The sequence below is a fragment of the Megascapheus bottae genome, chromosome 8 (genome assembly GCF_031878675.1).
Source record: "Megascapheus bottae isolate mThoBot1 chromosome 8, mThoBot2.hap1, whole genome shotgun sequence".
NCBI lineage: Eukaryota > Metazoa > Chordata > Mammalia > Rodentia > Geomyidae > Megascapheus > Megascapheus bottae.
The window spans coordinates 42,243,255-42,250,789 of record NC_143516.1 but is presented as its reverse complement, the minus strand read 5'-3'; positions in this window follow the sequence as shown (position 1 = coordinate 42,250,789).

The following is a 7,535-nucleotide window of genomic DNA, read 5'->3' as shown; positions in this document are numbered from 1 at the left end:
TGCTGTAAACGTTGCTTCTCAGAACAACGAGAATTCATAAAACTGAATAAGAAAAAGTCACATTGGGCCTAGAGTTAGGCCTAGTAGCAAAGTGCTTGTCAAGCATGCATGAAGATCCAGGTCGGATTCCTCAGTACCACATACATAGAAAAGCTGGAAGTAGTGCTGTGGCTCACATGGTAGAACTTGAGAAAAGCCTTGAGAAAAGCCCAAGGACAATGCTCAGGCCCTGAGTTCAGTCCCCAGGACTGGCAAAAAAAAAAAAACAAAAACAAAAAAAGTCACATACATATAAGAAAGTACGCACAATACAATTGCTTTGCTTAGTATAATTATAATAGAAGACAATTTCCCTAAATGTCTTTCATAGAACAATTTGGCACTTACGGCGTGGATAAAGACATGCCATCAAATAATTTTGTGAGAAGATTCAGCAAAGAGAAAGGGCAAACTGGTATGACTTCAACACTTTTAGTAAAACTGACTTCACTAAACAACAGAGGTCAAGTCAGAAAGCACCAGAAAAGCTGCTGTTGGCTGCCTACCACATGTAAGGAATTATTGATGCATGTTCTTAAAAGCATGAATTATACTTTAAAAATAAAAAGGCTGCCTCTGTAATTAATAAGGTATTTATTCCATTATATTTTTTTCATCTTGTTATTAAAGTACAGAAGAAATGGTGGTGAGCTGATAAAATGTTCCATGGAATTTAGCATTCTTTTATCTGTCCTTCCCTGGCCTTCAGCTCATTCATTTCTTTTTGTCTTTCAACAGTTTACGTATATGTGAAAAGAATCCAAATAACACACTTGTGTTATAGCATATTGGAATTAAATGAGGAGGAAAACTTTTTATGATGTGGTTTTATGGTTATTCATTTGCACATTCATTGGACAATACTGACTCAAGCTGTGGTGTGTTCTCTAAAGCTCTAAGTATTCTGTATCCCCGAACTCCATCTAATGAGTTACATAATCAAAAGAAAAGGATAGCTTTTGTTCTAATAATAGAAATAGAATAATTTAAAACAGGTTCTATTTTCATTCATTATCTAGTTGTCTTGTATAAGCAATGTTTTTTTTCTTCATACCATTCTAGCTTTCAATCTGAAAGATATGCTCCAAAAACATCAAGATTAAATTAAAGTATATCAGTTAGATAAAACCAGTATCTATGAAGCTAATCATATTTTAAAGTAAAATCCAAACTAGAAAATAATGTAAACAATTGTTTTTGAATTTATGTAGGAGTTTAGCAAAAGTACTTGGTTGCCATCAACTAATCCACACTCTTAAGATTGTAAAGGAAGAACATCAGAGGGTGACTTTGATACTGGAAGTAGTCTCTCCTGTTCTGAAATAGCTTTGCCCTTATGACTCTGCTCCCAAGGTAGGGAGCATAAGTAAATTTAGCTTTATTTCTGGAACAAGCAGTCTTTCTTCATAAGTGTCACACTGAGTGGAGCTGATTTAGCTTTTTATCTCCTTTATACCAGCCATAGAAAGTTTCAAAAAAATATGACCATTCAAAGTAAGTTGTATTGCCAGCTTTTCTCATTTGTTTTCACTTATCAAAAAGTTAGAAAATGTTCTGTGAAGTTCAGATTCTTCAGGCAACCAGTGTCAAGGTAGGATTTATTAGCTAGCAGGGTGATTTTAATGCAGAACATGTGCAAATTCTCAACCAAAAAAATATGTGAGAACCTGCAGACGTGGAAATGTTCACTGGAATTGAAAATAGATGAAACCGAACACTACCTGAGTAAGAAATCAAGTCACTAAGATTCCTCCACAGTCAAGGTCTCTGAATCATTACATCCTTTGAAGAGTTGAAATATGCTATTTTAATAAGAAGGATCAAGTTTATACTGCCATATCTACTAGTAAGGAGAAGAGGTTGAGACAGGAGCCAATGGCTAATGTCTGTAATCCTTGTTACTCAGGAGCCTGAGATCCTCAGATCTCAGTCATTGTAGTTTGAAGCCAGCTCAGGCAGGAAAGTCTGTGACATTCTTATCTTCAATTAAGCACTAAAACATTGGAAGTGGAGGTGTGGTTCAAATAGTAGAATACTAGATTTGAGCAAAGAAAAGCTAAGGGAAGGAACCCAAGACCTGCATTCAAGCTCAGTACAAAGAAAGAAAAAAGAAAGGGGGAAGCAGGGGAAGGAAAAGAAAGAAGGAAGGGAGGAAGGAGAAAAAGAAAGAGAAAAAAGAAATAAAAGTTACTATACAGGTAAGTACAACACCAGCGTTTCCATTTCTTGAGTATATTCAGTTTTCCTTCTTGACACACTTGTTATATATATCCATGTCTGGCGTTTATGTCTTCCTTGATATACCTTCATGATGCCAAGTTCTTTCTCACAAAGGCTCTAGCTGATGTATTCCATGGCATTCTGAAGTGGAGATTTATTCCCTGACCTTATTCTCTGGAAAGAACAACCTGAAATACTCAAGAAATTGTGAGCCTTAGTAGATTATAACATGAGTTATTTCTCTTTCCCAGAGGAAGTATTGCCAACCAAAAGCAAAGGCCAAAAGAGGGTCTTTTTTGATTGCCAATATCCTTGCAGAAGACCCAGTTGAACAGATAAGGATTTAGAATTCAATTTGAGGATAAGATGGTGGTCTATCTATGAGAAAGAGCTATGATAATGTTTTATTCGTTTTTGAAACATTGTGATACATCGGAAGGTGATGAGTCTACAAAGGCATCAGTATATAAAACGAATACCTGGTACCAAATATTACAGTGCATAAGTTGGCTTGAATTTTTTAATATTACAGGCAAATAAGAGCCCCCAATTTTTCAAATTACACACAAAGTGATTTTTGGGAGGTGGGCTGATCCTGGGGCTTGAACTCAGGACCTGGGCACTATTTCTGAGCCTCTTTGTGCTCAAGGCTAGCACTCTACCACTTGAGCCATAGTGCCACTTCCAGGTTTATGTGAGTGGTTAATTGCAGATAAGTCTCACAAACTTTCCTGCCCAGGCTGGCTTCAGACCATTATCCTCAGATCTCAACTTCCAGAAGAGCTAAGATTATAGGCTTGAACCATCAATGCCCAGCTTCAAAGTGAATTTTTAAGTATACTTCTACTATCTGTAAGTAATTGTACAAAGGTGATGCTATTCAACAAATCAATTTATAAGTACCATGCATCTTGATTGATGCTATTCCTTTCACCATTCTCCTTCAGTCTTACCAACCCAAACCCTCCCATTTTCCTAGTTTCATGTTATGCATTAAATATTTCAATTGCATTCTCTTCCTCCTTCCTCTTCAGACTAAACTTTTTAAGATTTGCTTTATGTTTAGGATGCTTTCCCATTATGAGTGTAGTTTTATTTATGTATCCTATTATTTGCATGCAACATGGGTTGGACTGAAGACACATTTAGCACTCGCTAATCAACAAAAGCTAATAGAAACTGCATTTTTCTTCAATTCTTGAACTATGTATTGCTTTGTGATGAGTCTTGGCATCAACATAAAAAAAGTTCTGATAGCTTCATTAGGGAAGTGTGGAGCTCTGCAAAACAAAAACAAAATTTTTTAATTCTTAGGCAAGTACAAGCAGTACTTGAGGCTGAATTGGACAATTCAACTATGAATCCAACTCTCCAATTCATATGACTTGTTCCCTCTGTTTTCGCCCTTTCACACCCCTAAGAGCAGCCAGGGTGTTTTGTACTTCAAGGAGGATGTGTTCATCAAAGAACATCATCAGCCACGACTTTGTCCAGTGTTTCCTGCCCTCCTCACAGGACTCAACCTGTCCCCACTTACCTTGAGCAAAACTCACCTTCAACTGCTTCCAAATTAGCTGCCAACACCCCCACTCTATCTCTGTCTAGGCCCCTCTCCTGAGCCTCAGATCTGTACACCCAAGCACTGCCTGCTGCTATTCTACAGGAAGTTCACAGTGCCTCATCTTAAGGGGGTTGATTGTGTGACCCATAAGTGCAATTATCCTCCAAAAGAACTCATCTTATGGAATGTGCCACCAACAAGCAGTATGAGTAGGGTAAAGGTCAAAGAATTATCCTTTATTCTCTCTTCTTCTCTGTCTCTCTCTGTCTCTGTCTCTGTCTCTCTCTCTGTCTCTGTCTCTGTCTCTGTCTCTCTCTCTCTCTCTCTCTCTCTCTCTCTCACACACACACACACACACAGACAGACACACACACACACAGACACACACACACCATGTTTAGTTGCCTCATTACCAAAGCTGATAAAAGAAAAATATCTTTATATGTATACAGAGGTGTTGCTATTCTGGATTTGTCATTTGTCATTTACATGTAAGAATCTAAAGGACTTGAGGTCCTGGTAGGAGCTCTTGAAGTTGAAGTCTTTCTTTAATTCACTAATGCCATTTTTAAAAAAAATAGCACGCATGACCACATCAGCAACATGAAGTAGCAGGAGAGAGATTTGGTATTTGTGTCACTTAGCATCAGGAACACACATACATTTCTTCATTTTGTTCTGTAGGATGCTGGCCTATTACCAAAGTGTGTCTTTTTGGTTCACCAAATAGATTAAATATAGAAATATGTGCAATTCCCTTAAAATGTCTTAGGACATTTTAGTTTCCAATTTTTATTAGTTGATGTAGGATTTAGATGATGAATCTATTGATAGAAAACAAGAATGCATGAGTACCCAAATTGTGGTAAAGACGCTGAGTCGATACCAAATAAATCTGAGAATTTGTGTAGCAGATTTAATGAGCTGATAAAAGGAAGCTGAGACATGCAAAGATGAATTTAGAACACACATGTGCCTACTTTCATTATGGTAAAGACTGGGCTACTTATTTAAAATGCCAGTTTTCTAATGGTAGGAAGACAATTTGAGGCACACTAAAGAAGAGAAGTAACATACAATACAAGAATTTTTTTTCTTGTCAGGGTGGTGTACAGAGGGGTTACAGTTACCTTCATAAGATAATGAGTACATTTCTTGTCAAACATGTTACCACCCACAGTTTTCTCCCACTTTCCCCAAGATATTCATTGCTAACATATTTTCTTATGACTTTGTATGGTATTTGATCAATAATCTGAGCTAGAATAGAGACTAAATATTTTTCCCAAACACAACTCATGTCCTGGCTGAATGTGAACCAGTTAAGTACCCCTCCTTCCCTTTCATGGGGTTCCAGAAGAGCCTGAGAATATAAACAAATTTTATTTCCAAAGACTGGACAATACCTGTGTCTTCATTTCCTCTCCACCAGCTCATGGGTGAGTTCAGTTCCAAGCTATTTGTCTCTCAGCTGTACTTCAGTGGTAGCTTTATAACTGCCCTCTCTTCTCTCAAATCAATTGTCTTAATTTTCATTTACTACAGTTATAATTGTGTGTTAACTTCTCTATTATCTTTAATCCAGTGCTTGTCTTTATATTCTAAGAGTCATAAAATTCTGAAACACTATAACACTTTAGGTAATGGCAAATTAAATGAATGGCATTGCCAATCAGGACTTTCTCAGAATCAACCTATTCCTTGGGCAAGTTTCTTAACATTTCATCATCTATACATAAAGATCACAACATTAGCTCCAAAGTTTTCAAGAGGGCTTCATAAGACAGGTTTAATACATGCAAACCAAGTAAAGTATTTCTGCCATGTGAGAGGAGACAATAACTATTCTCATTTATTACAATAGCGGTTACTATTATTCTTTTTATCTTTTAGTATTATTTATCTTGATAACATAACCTTGACAAGATTTGTCAAAATATCCTTCCCATGATGAGGACATAAGTGACTCAGGACTTCCCACTCACATGCATTTCTTTCCCTCTCTCCCATGTCTTGCTGAGAACATCTTCAATGGCCGTCAGTGACTGTTTACCTTACAGCCAGTCCTCAAGAACATTCTCAGGATTTATATACTGGGGAGACTACAGAGCTCCTGCCAGCTCCCCATTTCTCTAACTTTCAATTGTGCTCTATGCCCAAATGACAAATGAGACTACTAGACATAAAAAAGATGTTTCTCAAAGACACATTTAAACAAGGATAGAACCCATTGTCAGTTCAGACTTAACCTTCTGCGAACAGATTGACATCACATCAGTTTAAAAGGAAACCAAAGAGAATACTGTGCGCATCTGTTGTTAAAAATCACCTGGAAATCTTTTTTAATTGCTTGCTTATTTCTCCCCTGTCATTTCTGTCTTTTTTCTTCTCCATCTCCATTATTAATGGCTACATAAATATCACCAAAATTATTGGTACCTCATAGTTTCTCTCTCTCTCTCTCTCTCTCTCTCTCTCTCTCTCTCTCTCTCTCTCTCTCTCTCTCTCTCTCTCTCTCTCCCCCCCGCTCTCCCCCTCCCTCCCCCTCTCTCCCTCTCTCTCTCTCCCTCTCTCCCTCCCTCCCTCCCTCTTTCTCCCTCTCTCTTTTTCTCTCTGTCTGTTACTCTCTGTCTCTCTTTCTCTCTGTGTCTGTTTCTGTCTCTCTCTACGTATCTCTCTCTAGCTCTCTCTATGTATCTCTCTCTCTCTCCCTCTCCCTCTCCCTCTCCCTCTGCCTCCAATTCATAGCCTTAAGATATTCCTACTGAAAAAAGAGCTTCCTCCAAACAAGGAATTTTCTCTTTGGAGGCATTCTTGCAGCTTCTACCTATAAAATCATCGAAGATACCTTGCTATAAATGAATGATGGAGGGGTCAGGAGTTTGGCTGAATGGTGGAGTGCTTGCTTAGTATGCACTAATACCCAGGTTCGATTCCTTGTTACCACGTACATAGAAAAAAAGCCTAAAGTGGTGCTGTGGCTCAAGTGATGGAGCTCTAGCTTGAGAAAGTCCAGGAACAGTGCTCCTTGAGTTCAAGGCCCAGGACTGGCAAAAAAAAAATGAATGATGGAGAGTGAATGATGAACAGTGCCAAGGAAAGAAAACTGTCTTCCACAAAGACAGAACCCAGAGGAAATTCATCCTGGTTTGTGTCAAGACAACCCAATAAGTATTCTCGAGACTTCAGGGGCCAGGAGTTTGGCCTGTTGGTAGAGTGCTTGCCTAGCATGCATGAAGACCCAGGTTCGATTCTTCAGTACCACGTACATAGAAGAGGTTAGATGTGGTGCTGTAGTTCAAGTGGTAGAACTCTAGTCTTGAGAAAGCCCAAGGACAGTGCTCAGACCGAGTTCAACCCGCAGGACTGGAAAAAACAAAAGGAATTCTCAGAACTTCATAAAATAAAGTAATAGCCACAACAAAAGAAAGAAACCGTATGAAGAAACCATATGAGAGGTCAAAGGGGTCAAAGGGGATTCAAAAAGGATTCAACAAGGCAAACTCTTTGTCCCTTTATTGACCAATTCCTCCACTTGATTCAAACTCTGACATAAAAGTGGGTGTTATTATAAACAAGACTAAAAGGCTGTCATATTGTAGGCACAGTTGATGTGTGTCAGGTAGAGCAAAAGAAAAATTCACAGGAAGATCTATTAAAACTCTTGCAAAGTATCTTATTATATCATTGAACAATTAAAATCTCAGTGTAGGCC